Source organism: Lissotriton vulgaris, chromosome 3_1, assembly GCF_964263255.1.
Source record: "Lissotriton vulgaris chromosome 3_1, aLisVul1.2, whole genome shotgun sequence".
In the NCBI taxonomy this organism is placed as follows: domain Eukaryota; kingdom Metazoa; phylum Chordata; class Amphibia; order Caudata; family Salamandridae; genus Lissotriton; species Lissotriton vulgaris.
This window is the reverse complement of record NC_141689.1, coordinates 30,319,097-30,333,356: the sequence shown is the minus strand read 5'-3', so window position 1 is coordinate 30,333,356 and position 14,260 is coordinate 30,319,097. Positions and strand designations below refer to the sequence as shown.

Here is a 14,260-nt window from a genome sequence, read left to right as displayed (position 1 = left end):
CGCCCCTCACAGATAGGAAAGGATGAAAGCAACCTTGGATGCATCATCCGGGAAGGCCAAGGCACACACCATGAAGTGAAGATAGCATTGATTGAGGAATATACTGTATTTAGAGCTATTTCCATAAAAGCGTGAGGAGCTATCATCTGTAAGGGAGGGGCATATCCCTGAGAGGATGGAAAGGACCCACCGGGGTTAAACAATGGAGTCTGTAGTATTTCTTTCTGTTTGACCCTAACAGTAGGGGTCTGACCCCAAGCCGCTCTCTGACTAAGGGCAGTTCGCCTTGTAAGGCTGTTACCTCTTGCTGTAAACTCTGGTTCTCTGCCTGTATGCAGGTCAACATAGCTGCTATGTCCTACAAGGTGATAGCGGGATTACTTATGTCATCCGGGTGAGAAATACAACTTGGGCTTCGGATTCTGTCAGGACCCCACAAATCTTAACTTCTGCTTGCAGAGTGTTCTCGCAAGGATGGCATGAGACACCTCCACCGTGTCCCACCTCTCCCTTGTCCTAGAATATAATCTGACCAGGGTGTATATGCTGGCTGGGGGAAAGGATGCTAATGTGTGGAGTGTTGTCTTTTGGTGTGTAGACTAAGGGTGGGCGTAGTTCGCGAAGTAGCGCTACGCGAAGCTACGCGAAGTGCACTTCGCACTACGCGAACTTCACGTAGCACTACGCGAGCTGCGTAGTAGCATGTTCGCACTGTGCAAGATGCGTTTTCAATGATTGCACAGTGCGGACAAGCATCCGGCACTGTGCAATCATTGAAAACGGCATCTTGCACAGTGCGAGCTGTAGTTTTCTGCTACTTGAGTAGATTATTACTCGAGCGGCAGCTTTCTCAACGCGAACTGGTAGTTTCTCATTGAGAGTGGTCGCGAGCATGCGCAACCACTCACAATGAGAAACCTTACCTCCCCGCGTTGAGAATCTCGCCGGGATGTCATTTTGCTTGCTCGCGGTCGCGAACATGACGTTCAGGTCAGTGAACAAGCAAAAAATGAGCGCTGCACTACGCTACGCTGCACTACGCGTGTTCGCACTGTGCTACGTGCAGCTCGCGTAGTGCGAAGTTGCTCAAACTTCGCAAACTCCGCGAGCGTAGCGTAGCGCTTCGCCCAGGGTTAGTGTAGACCTGGTTTGGTACGCCCAATGAAGAAGAGGGAACTCCTCTAGGAACTACTGCCTGTAAGGACAAACCATTATATTCATCAATGCTGCCTCCTGGATCACAATTACACAGGCATGTATACAATTAGCAAAAAACGGTCCAGGGGAACATCTATAGTCACCTGGGATTTGGTACTGCTGTAGGCTGTGACGTGTGTCCTCACACACCAAAAGGAAACCAGAATTGAAACTGTAGGCGCTCCTGCGCAATGAAAAGGAAGTGGCAATGCTTGTGGCTTCAACCTTAATCCAAATGAAATTAAATGCGCTCCTGAGCTGGAATCAAAATATGGTGCCTGACAACGTGCCCTTGTGCGTGTCACTACTCAGTAATTGAGTGCTCCTGCACCTGTACTAAGATTAGTCTTGTGACTACGCACTCCTTTGCGTGTTTCAGATCAAATATATGTCCACCAGGAATGTATGACATAACAACACAAACATTTACAATGCATGCCTTTACAATGCAGTTTTTACCTCACAACATCCATTACAATTCATGATTTTACATCACATGCCATCACGACGCATTTTTAGAAACTAGACTTACAACACATTCCATTACATTGCATTATACCATTACAGCACATACCATTACAATGCATACCATTACATTGCATTTAAGGTAAGTGTTGGACAGTGTAGGGGTAAAATGTACTATTCCCACTCCAGTGAGTGCAACAGTAGGGTAAGTGTTGGATAGTGTAGGGGTAAAAATTACTATTCCCACTCCAGTGAGTGCAACAGTAGGGTAAGTGTTGGATAGTGTAGGAGTAAAAATTACTATTCCCACTCCGGGGAGTGCAATAGTAGGGTAACTGTTGGATAGTGTAAGGATAAAAACTATGCGTTGTAATGGTATGCATTGTAATGGTGTGCGTTGTAGTGACATGTGTTGTAATGAAATGTGTTGTAGTGACATGCGATGTAATAGCTGCGTTGTAATGACATGCGATGTAAAGGATGTTGTGTTGTAATGGCTGCTTTGTAAAGGTAGTGCAATGTAATGGCTGCATTGTAAAGGTTGTTACCCCCCCCACAAGCCCTCCTGTGCTATGGCCATAAAGTGCGTCTCACGGCACAACAAAGTGATTTGCCCAAGCTCTCCTGTGCTGGTGCCCATAGGCTAATACCTGCGTGTCTTTCGACGTCCAGAACCTCAGTGAAAATCATGGTGTGCACAGCAGAGGCTGCACAGAATCTACTCCGACTCCCACTGTGACAATAGTCAGTATCTTGAGCACCGCCAAACTCCTGAAGACATGTGTGAAGCATCCACGCAGTACGGCCAGACGACACAGACGATACAACAGGCACACCTCAAAAAGAGACACAACACCAATTCAGATGGAAAAGAATAACTTTTGTATTGTCTCCAACCTGCAACTGAAATCACAGTAGTCACAATGCTGCGCCAACTGGCACCAGGGCAATATTTACAATGGGATTATTTACAGGGTAAATGAAAAAAAGGAAGGTAAATCCATCAGGGTCAATGTTGTAATAGAAAAACATAAAGCATTCTCAGTTGGCATGAAACATGAGACAGGTAGCAGTAGGGGCCCACTGGGTATAATCACAGGCAGTCGAGTACACATCTAGCCTGGAAGCAATAGGCCTGACCTGTGGGCATGTTCTTGTGCAATGGGCATCATTAGGTACCACACTCCCCGGTATGGGCACCCCTGCCCTTTGGGGTGAGCCCCCGCAAACAAAACACTGGTCCCGGGGGCCGGCACTGATCCTGTGCTCCGACACCCCCCCCACTCACCGGCTCCTTTTGCAGTCCTCGCGGGCAGGGAAGGCACCGACCAGGTGCCTCAATAGTCCCTGCCCGCCTCCCTCTTCACCAGGGGCACCTTGGTCTCCTTCCCGCTGTGGCGGGGAACACGCGTGGCTCTCCTCCATGCTGCGAGTGCCCCGCCGAAGACGGCACATCTCCCGGCTTCACCCGGGACTTCGAGGCAGCCTCTGCGAAGCTGCTGGCTTCTTTGGGGCTGCTGGGCCAGCACGGGGTAGGCTCCCGCCTGGCTCCTTCGTCAACACGAGGCTCCCTTGTCACCACGGGAGGCCCCGCGCCGCCACTTGCTTCCGTCGCCTACCTGGTTCCGGCTCCTGCAGGGCGGGACTTCCTCGCAACGTTCTCGCCGGTGCTAATACCAGCGCGGCTCCCGTGACATCACGGGGAAGCCCGAGCGGCACTCCCGGGCTGGCGGCGGTGATCCTGGGCAGTTCTGCGGTGCGGGGTAGGCTCCCGCTCTCCAGGTACGCTTGGCGGCACGGCCGCGGCGGTGATGTCGGCAATCTGTGGGGTGGGCACCCACGTAGAGGCACTAGGACGCGGGGTAGGCCCCCGCCATATTAATAAGGCTGAGAGGCGGCGATAACGCGGGGTAGGCTCCCGCTCACGAATCTTGCATGACACGCGGGGTAGGTTCCCTCTGGGTTTTCAGGCAGGCACCTCTCTCGTGGCAGCAATGAGGGGTAGGCTCCCTCCAGGGCACAAGCGCACACGTGGGGTAGGCTCCCGTGGTCCTCCCAGATGCTTATCTTCTTCGGGCAGCGCTATAGGTCCCCCACTCGTCGCAGCCTCGCGCTGCAGGCCCCCAGCACTCCTCACCTCCGCGGGGTCCTGAAGGTTAGCATCCCACCGGCGCTAGGCAGCCCCACCAACTCCAAGGGCCACACAACAGCACCTTTCTCTCTCAGGTCAGTGCCTAATTGGCACAGCGCTAGCAGGAGGCAGCAAATTCTTCCAGTCTAGCGCTTTAGCAGCCCAGCGCTAGCAGCAGGTGTCGGCTCCTCACCTCCTGGGCAATAGAAATCCCGCGCTCCAGGTACAGCACAATCGGGCCTCTCTCTCCTGGCACTCCACCTACAGCACTCACGAGGCACTAGGATGCACCCTGAACGATCAATGCATAGCTATGTATGTGTGGAGTTCACATCGATTACAGATACTCCTTCTGTTAGAGTTTTCCGACATAGGTTGAGAAGTGATATATAAAAAGAATGAATGAATACATACTTCAAGGTAGATCCTCCAAATGAGGTCCAAAATCAGTCATCGCCTCCAGTAGAGTGCCACTTCCTTCTTACTCATGGTTCTTGATCCACAGGCCTGAAACATTGAAGTTGGTGCAAGGTCAATGTTGGACTTGGCCCTTTTGGCAGGTTCACCCCTAAACTTTTTGCCTTTTCTCTGGCCTGATATTAGTAGTTTTTGGCCTCTGCGCATTTTAGCACTGTGGCCCATTGTAAAGTGCATGCACACTCTGAGTGCGTGCGGTGATATTGGCCTGCCCTCCCATAGGAATGTGTGTCCCTGGTAATTCCTGGTATGCGAGGAGTGCAGGGGCGAGTTTAGTATGCGCAATGGTGTGCATAGATGTATTGTGACTGGTGGAGAAATGCCACTTTTAGAGGTTGGCATTTCTGTGTGCTGTGTGTCTGCCTGCCTGATGTGAATTGCATGTCTGGCTTGTGATTGACAGGTACTGGATGGTGTGGTTGGCCCCAGGAGTCAGGATGAGGCTTCCCAGTGGTGAATAGGGCGATCTGCATCTAGATGGGTGGGAGGAGTTGTACCTGGGACCTGAATAGGGCGGTGCCTTCCCTCCACAATGCTGGCTCCCCCCCACTGTGGTGCGTCTAATCCCTGAGCCCTCAACTGACAAAGCACAGAGGAGCTGAGCAAAACAAAGTGCTCCAAAGCTCCCCTATACCAGTTCTAACTGGTATTCCTAAACCCTGTGTTGTGACACAAAGGGGAAAAGTGGTATAAATGAAGGGGCTGTGACCCCATGAAAGGGTTCTGTTGTGCTTGTTGTTCATTCGGAAGGAGACGCTGCCAGGAGGAACCGCAGCGGGACCCAGCTACTGCTTATTGGGGTTCCCTTTATGCTGGCCTGCCTGGCTGCACTCTGCTTGGGCGTCCCCAGTCCCAAGGACTTGCTAATTCTGCTTGAGCACCTCTGGAAAGGAAGACCTGCCTGCTCCCTGTTTGTGCCAGGTGGGAGACAGGCTGTGCACTGTATTTTGTTTCCCTGAAGAAGCAGAGAGTGTGTGCCCTCCTGCACTGGGATGCCCGAGCTTCTGATGGGAATCCCAGTGTGGGGATTCCCCTGCACAGTGTGGGAGCAGGTGCCCACTCTGCATACTTGGCGTCTTAAGTGGGTGCCCACCCCGCATTTATTCAGTCCTGACTCGCAGGTGCCCACCCTGCATTCTTGGTGTCCTAAGCGGGTGCCCACCCCGCATTTGTGCTAATTCACAGGTGCCCACCCTGCATTTTTGCCACTTAAATCACATGTACTTATACCTTATAGTTGTATGACCGGAGTGGGAGCCCACCCTGCCAGTTTGCGCCCCTGCCTGAGAGCCGCCGCGCTGCCCATGCAACCCGGAAGACAGGCAGGAACCAGTGCCTGACTCTGGGCGGGCCTGGTGAGCTCGACTTCCGCTTCCTAGGAAGCCGTGTACTGCCTCCAGGGTTCCCGGGTCCCAATAAGGGTGACCGGGCGCACTACCCTTGTGGTGGGGCTCCCATAGGGGGAGGAAAGCACGTAAGCATCTACTAGCTGCCAAGGAGTAAGGCGGAGGGGGTCCGAGGCGCATTGTCGCATGGGATTCCCGCCGCATTGGAGCCCTGTCGAAGGAGCCGGTGAGTGAGGGCTCTCCCGAGGCCTAGAGGTGCCAGTGCTTGTTTGTTGGTTCCAGCTGTCCCGCATGATAGTGGGCAGCTGCAACATTTCTTTTGGGGCATTTATGTTGAGAAGTCCTGGAGTGGGGCTTCACAAGGGTACAGTGGTGCCAAGTGGGCTACATTCATTGGGGGAGCCCCAGAGCAGGGCCCGAGCCCAGCGCCATTGTTCCAGGGAGTGCCTGCATTTTCGCCTGCACAGCTGCACTGCAATTAGCAGGCAGCTGCAACGTTTAGGCCCTGCTAGATTTGAGTCCCAAAGGAGAGCTCTCCTGGCACATTGGTGCATGTATTCTTGGTGTTGATCTCAGCTGCCCTGCGAGAGCGCAGGTAGCTGCAACTTGGGGGCATTTCGTTTAGAGTCCCAGAGAGGGGCTCAGGGGACACTCTGGTGCCCATGCTCATTGTCACAGCTGCCCAGCTATTAGTGGGCAGCTGCCACGTTTAGGCCTGATCTTTTGTGCACTTTTACTCCGCTGCATGCGCAGCTAGCCCTGACATTCAAGTCCTTGGGCATTTGAACTCCCTGTGAGAGGCCAGTTGGCCTGGGGTCAATTTCAGTGTGTGAGGCCCTGATTTCTACGTAGTATGCCTATACTGGTGATACCTATGCCTAATGTGATTTAGTGTTTATGAGGTTGGCGCATCATGTGTGTTATGCCTAATGTGATGATTATTGCATAGTGTGATTTACGTTGCAGGATCTAGACCTCAGTTCAGTATTTCACCAGTAGTCACTGGTTGTGCTACACATGTACTATTTGTGCTACAAGTACTGGTTGTGTTCTACATCTATGATTAATCTTACTGTTATATTTCTACTAAGTGATGATTCTGACAGTAGTCCATGTGGCCCTGTCATGTGTATATAATCCCCTGTAAATACTGCCCAGTGCCAGTTTGCACAGTGTACATTGCGTGATTACTATTCTAATGTGTTTCTTATAATGCAAAGGCTATTTTTATATATAACAAAAACACAAGGGATACTGGAGGTCTACAGTGGGCTCAATATTGTGTGCCAATTCCAAGGTGAAGCATGTATGGACAAGTGTCTGATCAAAAAGGAGGTAGAGTGTGAGAACAAGACAAAAATACTCCCATCAGCCCACCACTTGGCGGAAAATCGTCATCTGGGATTTTTTGTACAGAAACTGGTATCTGTTAGGTCTCTCACCTGATGATATTGTGAGGAGACCTAGAAACAGATCCTCCAGTGACGGAAAATATGTGTAAATGACATGGCTGAATCGGAGAGGTTGCAGTGAAAAAGAAGTGTGAAAGAAAAAGAAGTGAGATAAAATTACCTAGTGTGATGCCAAGGCAATGTACTTTATTAGGGAGGTCATCACAGAGGTAATATTAAAAGCAACAGTATGTGGATAGTATTTAAACAAATATTACTATCAATCAGATGGATCTGGTCGACATGTTTCAGCCTATAAAGGCTTTCTTCAGGACCTATGAGATGAGATACTACTGCAACAAATACTATACAAGTTATCTATCACTTGTTGGAAAAACCACAAACTATGTGGATGCCTACCGTGTACCACGTAGTAGGTCAGTGGATTCTCACCTGTATAAAAATATAGAAAGAACAGACACGAGACATACATGCACAAATTATGAAAAACAGCAATGTATACACTGAACATCACATATATTGGCCTTAAATCCCATTTGGGACAAATATAGTTAAAAAGACTCACCCAAAGAAATTATGGGGAAAGGCCTCACCTCGCCTGGCGCTCGCTCAGGTCAAAAGAGGCCCCGCTCTGAGGAGATAGAAAAGGTAGCGAAATACCCATTTTCAAATGATTCTTTTACAAATAACAAATAGTGATTTATTAATCCATGTTCGTTATGAATCTCCCTCAAATTACCCATTTTAAACATAAAGCAGTGGACTGAGGATGTGGTCCAAGGGCCAGTCAGGACTGACCGATGACACTTGTCTAGCATTCTCTAAAACAGAGAGAGGTAGGAGCACCAAATGCAATAGCTGTTGGTAGAGCAAGAGATGGAGCAAGAAAAGAGCTGCCCAACATAAAAACTAAGCCAGAAAAACCAGCCCAGGAAAGCAGGTCAGCAGAGTACTCCAAAGAAAACAGGCCATTACTCTAGCAAAGTCGCTGCAGCGGGCTCAGTAGCTTCTTAAACGAGCGCAGTTCAACACACCTGTCCGTCGGTACCTCAGGCTTTAACTGAGCCGAGGGGGAGGTACCGAGGCAGGTGGAGACTGCGCTTATATAGCCCAGTGGCTGACCAAAGTGGAAACCACCAACCGTGGCTGGTGATTGGTTAGAGGAGGCTAGTTGGATAAGAGTCGCATCAGTAGTGTAGTGCACGACAAAAAATATAAGCTATTTCCTATTCTCATGAATTATTCAGACTATCAAACTCGGGAACTCAGCCAAAGTAAGGGAAATTCGAAGCTCCTTGTCTCGTAGATACCAAATCTGACAAGTCAAGGCAGCATATCATGTGCGCTGTGCCTATTGGTTGATACGGCCATATAGACGATCTTATTGGTCCTTCCGTTGACCAATCCTATATCACCTAAAACAGCATGAAAACGCCGTCATAAATGGCATCCCTGCCGTATTGAGTCCAAAGATATAACTCCCAAGATGTGGAAAACATAGAAGAGACACCCTGTGCCAACGGCCTGATGCACACAGAAAGCACTCGCTTTCGAAGCCGAAACAACTGGTACCATCGAAGGGAGAAACCGGGCTCTATGTGTGAAAGAACACCCCATTGGTTAAGCGGCTGAACTAGGACATCTGATTGGTCCCGGCATTTACCAATAGCAGCTCCCGAGAAACGGCAAAATGCCAACTGTAATGTAATCGTGTGCGCGAATGTGTGGGGCACCATGTCTCCCCTTTGACTATATCCCCAATTTACAGAACCGACTACAACACAACGCTTGACTAGTCAGTTACCGGCAGAAAGAAGAAAGCAAGAAAACGTCAAAGGATCGTTATCAAGGATCATGCCGAGCGTTGTTCTAATGTCATGCAAACAAAACAACGCGACTAGAAGTATGAAAACGGCCCATTGGATAGAAGGCTGTTTCAACACTCCTGATTGGTCCATGGGTGGACCCATCCCAGTTCTCGAAAAACGGCCAGATGCCGTCCAAAGTAAAGTCCATTAAGATAAGCAACCCGGGTTCAACGAGTCACCGAAAACAAGGAATGGCTCGGAGGCTGTATGAATCTGCAGAGGGGGGCTCTAAAGACACCAGGGACAACGATCATTGTTACAGATCGTGTTAAATAGTGTTGAGTCACCACAAAAGTATATTAGCAGATATGGAGCCTGGGACACTATTCTTAACCTTAAAAAGAGCCATTCCCGCACCATCACTTATGGACAAGTGATGGCGGAATATTTACATGGGAAGTGTGCCCCTACAGGCTTCATAGTTACCAACACCCCGAGGCTGTTTCTTACAGATAAGACCTTCCTCAAAGATTGGTCACTTATCGCGTGGCGGTGCACCCGCGATTGGATTATTCTGATCATCACTACTGCTAAGAGGGTGGCTGATGCCATCCTCGTTGAGATCCAGGTCCTCGAGGGTCAAATAAAAACCACACTTACTAACAAACATTTCCAAAAACAACTGGACGAGACTAATACAACAAACAAAGAATATAGAGATTCTATCATCTTCACCCAAATCGATAAATTCAAAAAAGGTCCGGCGAAGTTTTCCTTGGAAAAAATCTATCCCTACACAAGTGATAGTTTCACACCCCCGGACTTTACCAAGAGAGGCAAGAGATATGGTTCAAACTATTCCACCTCCTCTTCAGATGCTGAATCCAGTGACTCAGAAGCAGGGACTAGTACAACACCCCCAGCAAGAGGTAGCGGCCAATACAATCGGCCTAATCGTAGGAGAGGTGGACAAGGCCCCTATTACCAACAAGGTCCATGGTGGCCACCTGCGCCTTGGGGCTATCCGCAATTCCCTCAACCTATGCCCGAATTTCAACCGCAGCCCCAATTTTTTGACAACCAGGCTTTTTTATGGCAGGGCGGTGGCAGGAACAGGGGCAGACGGAGGGGCACACCCACAGTTCATTGGGAAGACGAACAAGACCTCCCCAGCACCCGCGGACAACGAGGCCAATGATAGTTCCCCAAGGAAACCAGGAGGACTTGGTAGTAAACTTAAGTACACGTACTTTGACCACAACAGAACATCAAGTCCTCAATAAGGGTTTGGGGTTCGTCCCAACACATCGTGGAGACGCTTTCCAATTACGTGGAGAAGTGGAAAAATTCTTCCGTAAGGTCCGACTCCATTTTTTCTTTTCCAACATCACGAGGGATGAAAACCAACCAGACCCAGACATTAACACTGGTCTAAAAAAGAAATCCACCTTTACTCCCCTACTACAACAGGTACCGCCGAAGGTCGGTGCCTTTGAGAAGGCAGTGATCCATCAAATAGGCTCTCTGGATCTCTCAAAACATGACACCTTTCAAAATCCTTCCAAGGTAGAAAGACTGGCGCTCAACACTCTGTCAAAGGACCAGAGTATAACAATCAAACCCGCCGACAAAGGCGGAGCAATAGACATTCTGGATACCTCTGTTTATCGAGCAGAATGCCTTAGACAGCTTGGAGATACCAACTCTTACAGGCTGCTGACTATTGACCCCACCTTGAGACTCACAGATGAGATAAAAAGTCTAGTGGAAGAGGCCACCGCAGAGGGCTGGATAACAGGACATGAGGCCCAGTATTTGGTCACTTCATATCCTGTCATTCCGTATTTTTATATCTTGCCCAAGATCCATAAAACCACTAGACCACTCCCAGGACGACCCATCATTTCAGAGATGGGGTCCTTGCTAGAACCCCTGTCATCATTTGTTGATGTCTTCTTAAGACCTCTTGTTTTGAAGATGTCAACTTATCTACAAGATACCAAAGACGTGCTTCGGTTACTTCCTGAAATAGCCTTTGACACTGAGACTGACATATTAGTCAGCTTTGATGTAGAGTCTCTCTACACCTGCATTCCGCAGGAAGAAATACTAGAAACAGTGCAAGGTTTATTGGAAGCTGAAATTCATGAGAGCATTACACCAATCAGTTTCATCATGGAGTTGGCACGCGTGGCCATGATTGAGAGCTACTTTCAGTTTGAGGATTCGCTGTACCTCCAAATATCTGGTACCTCTATGGGGAGTATTTTCGCCCCTAGTTTAGCCAACCTCTATGTCTACTCCTTCGAAACACGTCATGTACTCGACCACAACAACCCTTTCCATCATCATGTGTTGTTGTGGAAGAGATACATTGACGATGTTCTAGTAGTTTGGAGAGGGGATACCATCTCACTTTTAGCCTTTCAGAACTGGCTTAACACTCAAAATCGATTCCTCAGGTTCACTGTGGAATCAAGCAAAGTGGAGCTCCCTTTCCTCGACCTACTCATCATTCCTTTGGACGGACATTTGGCTAGCAAACTATATCGCAAGCCTATATCAAGAAACTCGTTACTCCGATTTGATAGTCATCACCCTCGATCACTTCGTGAAAATTTGCCCGTCGGGCAATTTTTGAGGGTTCGGAGAAATTGTTCTGAGCGTTCTGATTAAGATGCACAGTCACAAGAATTGGCGGGCAAATTGAAGCAAAGACAATACCCGGCTGTCCTAATCAAAAAAGCTCGGAAAAGGGCGTCCAACAACCCTCGAGAGACTTTATTGGCTCCACCATTCGAGAAACCGCCTCTGGAGAAGCTGACTTTTGTGACCACTTTCAATTCAGCCTCCACACAAGTGCAAAAAATAGTGCGAAACAACTGGCGCATCCTTAACACTGCAGGCACCAGGATTCCACCACTGCTTTTCGCTTTCAAACGGAGTCAAAACTTGCGTGATGAACTGGTCCACACGAGACCCCGGGGCACGATCTCCAACCCTGCTACAACACTATGGAATCTCCCTTCAGTGCAAGGGCACTATCCATGTGGCACGTGTTCGGTGTGCCACAAGACTGAAAAAACCATGATGATTGACATAGGCATCCAATGCCCTTGGTTACTTAAGCGCCACACCAATTGCAACAGTGAAAGGGTCATATACTTGATTACCTGTCCCTGTTCCCTTCGGTATGTAGGGATAACATCCAGAAAAGTCAAGCTCAGAATACAGGAACACATGAGCACCATTAGACGCAATAGACAAGCTACGCGCCTCACCAATCATTTTCTCACGAAGAAACATAGTGCTGAGGAAATGAAATGGGTAGTTTTAGAACAGCCTTTCATCCCCCAACATTTGAAGGATATCTCCCGGTACCTTTTCATCAGGGAACAGAAATGGATTTTCAAGCTTCACTGTGATATCGATGGGCTAAACGATGAAATCCCATGCATACAGATTTAGACCTTGCCACCTACCTGTCAGAATGCTAGCACCAACAACATTGAGGTAGGGCGATGACCCCTGACATCAACACTCATTGCACTATGACGGACATGACGGACTACACCAGGTTTCCTGAATGATAGTACTATGCAGTGCCATGACATGTTAAGGAGATGCCCCTGACTAGAACATATAAATATATCTTTATAGTGTGTTATCTACCGACACTCTCTGTATCCTATCGGGTGTGGTCGGTACTTAAGGCGATAGTGATATAGCCAATACGGGGTCTGTATATATCGAGCATGCTGTTGCGTTTTCCCTACAATATATACCCCTGCCAAGTGGTTGTAGGGAGATGTCCCTGATATTAATACATTTCCAGCAGTGTGCTCTTTATTGACACTTGAGGTGCCCTTATTTTTCATCTGTACTGCCCTTGCTCCATATCTGCTAATATACTTTTGTGGTGACTCAACACTATTTAACATGATCTGTAACAATGATCGTTGTCCCTGGTGTCTTTAGAGCCCCCCCTCTGCAGATTCATACAGCCTTCGAGCCATTCCATCTTTTCGGTGACTCGTTGAACCCGGGTTGCTTATCTTTATGGACTTTACTTTGGACGGCATCTGGACGTTTTTCGAGAACTGGGATTGGTCCACCCATGGACCAATCGGGAATGTTGAAACAGCCTTCTATCCAATGGGCCGTTTTCATACTTCTAGTCGCGTTGTTTTGTTTACATGACATTAGAACAACGCTCAGCATGATCCTTGATAACGATCCTTTGACGTTTTCTTGCTTTCTTCTTTCTGCCGGTAACTGACTAGTCAAGCGTTGTGTTGTAGTCGGTTTTGTAAATTGGGGATATAGTCAAAGGGGAGACATGGTGCCCCACACATTCGCGCACACGATTACATTACAGCTGGCATTTTGCCATTTCTCGGGAGCTGCTATTGGTAAATGCCGGGACCAATCAGATGTCCTAGTTCAGCCGCTTAACCAATGGGGTGTTCTTTCACACATAGAGCCCGGTTTCTCCCTTCGATGGTACCAGTTGTTTCGGCTTCGAAAGCGAGTGCTTTCTGTGTGCTTCAGGCCGTTGACACAGGGTGTCTCTTCTATGTTTTCCACATCTTGGGAGTTATATCTTTGGACTCAATAGGGCAGGGACGCCATTTATGACGGCGTTTTCATGCCGTTTTAGGTGATATAGGATTGGTCAACGGAAGGACCAATAAGATCGTCTATATGGCTGTATCAACCAATAGGCACAGCGCACATGATATGCTGCCTTGACTTGTCAGATTTGGTATCTACGAGACAAGGAGCTTCGAATTTCCCTTACTTTGGCTGAGTTCCCGAGTTCGATAGTCTGAATAATTCAGGAGAATAGGAAATAGCTTATATTTTTTGCCGTGCACTACACTACTGATGCGACTCTTATCCAACTAGCCTCCTCTAACCAATCACCAGCCACGGTTGGTGGTTTCCACTTTGGTCAGCCACTGGGCTATATAAGCGCAGTCTCCACCTGCCTCGGTACCTCCCCCTCGGCTCAGTTAAAGCCCGAGGTACCGACGGACAGGTGTGTTGAACTGCGCTCGTTTAAGAAGCTACTGAGCCCGCTGCAGCGACTTTGTTAGAGTAATGGCCTGTTTTCTTTGGAGTACTCTGCTGACCTACTTTCCTGGGCTGGTTTTTCTGGCTTAGTTTTTATGTTGGGCAACTCTTTTCTTGCTCCATCTCTTGCTCTACCAACAGCTATTGCATTTGGTGCTCCTACCTCTCTGTTTTAGAGAATGCTAGACAAGTGTCATCGGTCAGTCCTGACTGGCCCTTGGACCACATCCTCAGTCCACTGCTTTATGTTTAAAATAGGTAATTTGAGAGAGATTCATAACGAACATGGATTAATAAATCACTATTTGTTATTTGTAAAAGAATCATTTGAAAATGGGTATTTCGCTA

At 48.5% G+C, this 14,260-nt stretch overlaps 1 protein-coding gene and 1 pseudogene across 1 annotated transcript in view; one reads left to right on the top strand and one right to left on the bottom strand.

Moving 5' to 3' along the window:
• LOC147725862 (uncharacterized) overlaps positions 1-3,087 on the bottom strand; it is a 40,990-nt pseudogene extending 37,903 nt beyond the window's left edge.
• LOC147725861 (uncharacterized) overlaps positions 1-14,260 on the top strand; it is a 293,683-nt gene that overhangs the window by 216,955 nt on the left and 62,468 nt on the right. The gene's annotated exons all lie outside the window — the stretch shown is intronic.